General features: G+C 44.2%; 1 non-coding gene across 1 annotated transcript; it reads right to left on the reverse strand.

Moving 5' to 3' along the window:
* Window positions 1-299: 299 nt before the first annotated feature.
* Window positions 300-403, reverse strand: LOC127742998 (small nucleolar RNA R71). The gene has a single exon (XR_008004330.1). It is a non-coding gene; the product is annotated as a small nucleolar RNA R71 (small nucleolar RNA).
* Between the last annotated feature and the right edge of the window lie 4,980 nt (window positions 404-5,383).

Genomic DNA, 5,383 nt, shown 5'->3' on the forward strand with positions numbered 1-5,383 from the left:
TTGGAGCAAACAATTTTGAGCTGAAGCCTCAACTAGTTGCTCTAATGCAACAGAACTGCAAGTTTCATGGACTTCCATCAGAAGATCCTCATCAGTTTTTAACTGAGTTCTTGCAGATCTGTGATACTGTTAAGACTAATGAAGTAGATCCTGAAGTCTACAGGCTCATGATTTTCCCTTTTGCTGTAAGAGACAAGGCTAGAACGTGGTTGGACTCACAACCTAAAGATAGCCTGGACTCTTGGGATAAGCTCGTCATGGCCTTCTTGGCTAAGTTCTTTCCTCCTCAAAAGCTGAGCAAGCTTAGAGTGGATGTTCAGACCTTCAAGCAAAAAGATGGTGAATCCCTCTATGAAACTTGGGAAAGATACAAGCAGTTGACCAAAAAGTGTCCTTCTGGCATGCTTTCAGAGTGGACCATTTTAGATATATTCTATGGTGGTCTATCTGAGCTTTCTAAGATATCACTGGACCATTCTGCATGTGGATCCATTCACCTAAAGAAAACAACTGCAGAAGCTCAAGAACTCATGGACATGGTTGCAAATAATCAATTCATGTACATCTCTGAGAGGAATCCTGCGAGTAATGGGACGCCTCAGAGGAAGGGAGTTCTTGAAATTGATGCTCTGAATGCCATATTGGCTCAGAACAAAATTTTGACTCAGCAAGTCAACATGATCTCTCAGAGTCTGAATGGATTACAAAATGCATCCAACAATACTAAAGAGGCATCTTCTGAAGAAGAAGCTTATGATCCTGAGAACCCTGCAATGGCAGAGGTGAATTACATGGGTGAACCCTATGGAAACACCTATAATTCCTCATGGATAAATCATCCAAATTTCTCATGGAAGGATCAACAAAAGCCTCAACAAGGCTTTAATAATGGTGGAAGAAACAGGTTTAGAAATAGCAAGCCTTTTCCATCATCTTCTCAGCAACAGACAAAGAATTCTGAGCAGAGTCCCTCTAGCTTAGCAAACATAATCTCTGATTTATCTAAGGCCACTTTAAGTTTTATGAGTGAAACAAGGTCATCCATTAGAAATTTGGAGGCACAAGTGGGTCAGTTGAGTAAGAAAATCACTAAAACTCCTCCTAGTACTCTCCCAAGTAATACAGAAGAGAATCCAAAAAGAGAGTGCAAGGCCATTGATATTATCAAAATGGCCGAATCCAAAGAGGAAGGGGAGGACGTGAATCCCAATGAGGAAGACCTCATGGGACGTCCTCCATATAGAAAGGAGTTCCCTATTGAAGACCTAAAGGAATCTGAGGCTCATATAGAGACCATAGAGATTCCATTAAACTTCCTTCTGCCATTCATGAGCTCTGAGAACTATTCTTCCTCTGAAGAGGATGAAGATATAACTGAAGAGTAAGTTGCTCAATATCCAGGAGCCATCATGAAGCTAAATGCCAAGTTGTTTGGTAATGAGACTTGGGAAGATGAACCTCCCTTGCTCATTAGTGAACTAAATACATGGGTTCAGCAAACTTTACCTCAAAAGAAACAAGATCCTGGTAAATTCTTAATACCCTGTACCATAGGCACCATGACCTTTGAGAAGGCCCTGCGTGACCTGGGGTCAGGTATAAATCTTATGCCACTCTCTGTAATGGAGAAACTAGGGACCTTTGAGGTACAAGCTATAAGAATCTCATTAGAGATGGCAGACAAGTCAATAAAACAAGCTTATGGTTTGGTAGAGGACGTGTTAGTGAAGGTTAAAAGCCTTTACATCCCTGCTGATTTCATAATCTTAGACACTGGAAAGGATGAGGATGAATGCATCATCCTTGGTAGACCCTTCCTAGCCACAGCAGGAGTTGTGATTGATGTTGATAGAGGAGAGCTAGTCCTTCAATTGAATGGGGACTACCTTGTATTTAAAGCTCAAGAATCTCCCTCTGTAACCATGGAAAAGAGGCACGATAAGCTTCTCTCAATATAGAGTCAAACAAAGCCCCCACAATCAAACTCTAAGTTTGGTGTTGGGAGGCCACAACCAAACTCTAAGTTTGGTGTTAAGAAGCCCCCACATTCAAACTCTAAGTTCGGTGTTGGAAGGTCCCAACAATGCTCTGAACATCTGTGAAGCTCCATGAGAGCTCACTGTCAAGCTATTGACATTAAAGAAGCGCTTATTGGAAGGTAACCTAATTTTTATTTATCTATATTTCTATTGTTTTTTTATGTTTTATTAGGTTTATGATCATGTGGAGTCACAAAATAATTGTAAAAATTAAAAACAGAATAAAAAATTGTAGAAGAAAAAGCACACCCTAGAGGAAGAGCTATCTGGCATTTGAACGCCAGAAATAAGCATCTGTCTGGCATTTAACGCCAGAAACAAGCACCAAGCTGGCATTTAACACCAAAAACAAGCATCAGGCTGGCGTTAAACGCCAGAAACAGGCTATATTTGGGCGTTTAATGCCAGAAACAAGCTGCAGTCTGGCGTTAAACGCCAGGATTGCATACAAAGGGCATTTTACACGCCTAAAAGGTGCAGGGATGAGAAATCCTTGACACCTCAAGATTTGTGGATCCCACAGGATCACCTCAGGATCTGTGGACCCCATAGGATCTCCACCTATCCCACTTCTCTCTTCTTCACACAATCCAATAACATTATACCCTTCACCAATCACCTCAATCTCCCTTCCCTATTACCCCTTCACCAATCACATCCATCCACTCTTCCCCATAAACCTCTCCATCCTTCTTCATTTTCACACAATACTACCCTCTCTTCTCCCCCTTGGCCGAAACCCTCACCTCTCTCCCTTTCCTCCATATCTTCTTCTTCTTCTTCTTCTTCTTCTATTCTTTCTTCTTTTGCTCGAGGACGAGCAACATTCTAAGTTTGGTGTGGTAAAAGCATAGCTTTTTTATTTTTTCATAACCATTGATGGCACCTAAGGCCAGAGAAACCTCAAGAAAGAGGAAAGGGAAGGCAATTGCTTCCACCTCTGAGTCATGGGAGATGGAGAGATTCATCTCAAGGGTCCATAGCTCAGTAGTAGAGCATTTGACTGCACATCAAGAGAGCCTACTCATGAACGCATGCCTAACAACCACTCCTGTTCTACCTTAGATCGAGCACATATCTCTTAGCCTCCATTCCAAAAGATCGGAGTCTTCGTGGTATAAGCTAGAATTATTGGTGGCCATTCCTAAGATCTGGAAAGTCTAAACCTTGTCTGTGGTATTCCGAGTAGGATCTGAGATGGGATGACTGTGACGAGCTTCAAACTCGCGAGTGTTGGGCGTAGTGACAGACGCAAAAGAATCACTGGATTCTATTCCAACATGATCGAGAACCCACAGATGATTAGCCGTGCTGTGACAGAGCATTTGGACCATTTTCACTGAGAGGATGGGAAGTAGCCATTGACAACGGTGACGCCCTACATACAGCTTGCCATAGAAAGTAGTAAGAATGATTGGAGGAAGGCATTAGGAAAGCAGAGATTCAGAAGGGACAAAGTATCTCCATACACTTATCTGAAATTCCCACCACTGATTTATATAAGTATCTCTATCTCTATTTTATGTTCTATTTATCTTTATATTCGAAAACCATTATAACCCTTAAAATCCGCTTGACTGAGATTTACAAGATGACCATAGCTTGCTTCATACCAACAATCTCCGTGGGATCGACCCTTACTCACGTAAGGTATTACTTGGACGACCCAGTGCACTTACTGGTTAGTTGTGCAAAGTTGTGACAAAGTGTGATTCACGTTTAAGAGCTCCAAGTCTTTGGCGCCATTATTGATGATCACAATTTTGTGCACCACACGCCAGGATGGGTGTGGCACGCCTGGCCCATCAACTACTATGGGCGTGCCACTTGCGCAAAGGGGCGTGGCACGCCAACTCACTATCTCAAGAAGAACCTCCACTACGGCGTGCCACTTGGTGTCGAAGGCGTGGCACGCCAGCTCCAAAAAGTCACTTTGGCATGCCACTTGAAGACCCAGGCGTGGCACGCCAAGCTTGAAGAGTGCACAAATACATGGGTGTGCCACTTGAGCAGCACGGCGTGGCACGCTGGTACAATGATCCAGAGAAGGGGCTGAAGGCAATTGAAGACTGGGCGTGCCACTTGAAGTCGAAGGCATGGCACGCCAATCCCTCAACCTCACTTTGGCATGCCACTTGAGCAACCAGGCGTGGCACGCCAATACACAAGACAACATGAGCAAGGACTGGGCGTGCCACTTGGTGTTGAAGGCGTGGCATGTCAATCTGAGCATGTCACTATGGCGTGCCACTTGAAGGCTGAGGCATGGCACACCACTTACTGGAACGAAACAAGATCATGGGCGTGGCAAGCCAACCTTTAGGCGTGGCACGCTGGTATAAATTTCCAGAGAAGATAAATTACATGGGGCGTGCCACTTGGTATCGAAGGCGTGGTACGCCATTCACTATTCTTCACTTAAGCGTGCCACTTGAGCAACCAGGCGTGGCACGCCAGTGTCATTCAGAGGCCAAAGAAGCATTGGAGCGTGCAACTTGAGTTCGTGGCGTGGCACGCCAAGCAGAGGAACCATTCACTCACAAAGGGCGTGGCACGCCAGACCCTGGCGTGCCACGCTAGTGCAACTTTTCAGAAGAGCTAGCCAAGCACACAACAAGGGCATGGCACGCCAGACCCTGGGCGTGCCACGCTAGTTCAAGTTTCCAGAGGCAAAGGAAAGTGGAAAAAGCAAAGGGCGTGCCAATTGAGCTCGAAGGCGTGGCATGCCAACACAAGAATTCCACTATGGCATGCCACTTGAGTTTGAAGGCGTGGCACGCCAAGTTTGACTAAGGGACGAGCGTGCCACTTGAAGGATTGAGCGTGGCACGCCAAGCTATTTTGAAGGGCACGTGACACGCCAGTGATGCGCCAGCCACACGCCAACTAAGAAGTCATGCTTATTGAGTGTTTTCTTTCCCTCCAAAAATGTAATTTTCCCTTTTTCACTTTTATAATTCTTTTATTTTTACTAGGAGTAGTATAAATACCCCCAAGGAGTACTGAAGAGGGGTTAAGCAGTTAGTTCTAGATCCACTTTTACATTCTACTTTTGAGTACTTTTCAAGCTATGAGTAGCTAACTTCCTTCTCATTGAGAGAGGGAGCTCTGTTGTACTTGATGGATTGATAATAGTGAAATTCTTCTTCTCTTCATCTTCTCTTTGATTTGCTAGAAGGAATTTTGGTCTTAATGCTTAGTGTTCAACTATCTTGGGAAAGAGATTGAATGCAATTGGGTTTCTTGGGAACCTTGGGAAAGGAAACATGAAACCATGCTTGAAATCCCTTCTCACACTTGAGTAGAATCTGGATTTTGGTGATGGGATACGTGACATATAATCC

This window comes from Arachis duranensis, chromosome 1 (genome assembly GCF_000817695.3).
Source record: "Arachis duranensis cultivar V14167 chromosome 1, aradu.V14167.gnm2.J7QH, whole genome shotgun sequence".
Taxonomy (NCBI): Eukaryota; Viridiplantae; Streptophyta; class Magnoliopsida; order Fabales; family Fabaceae; genus Arachis; species Arachis duranensis.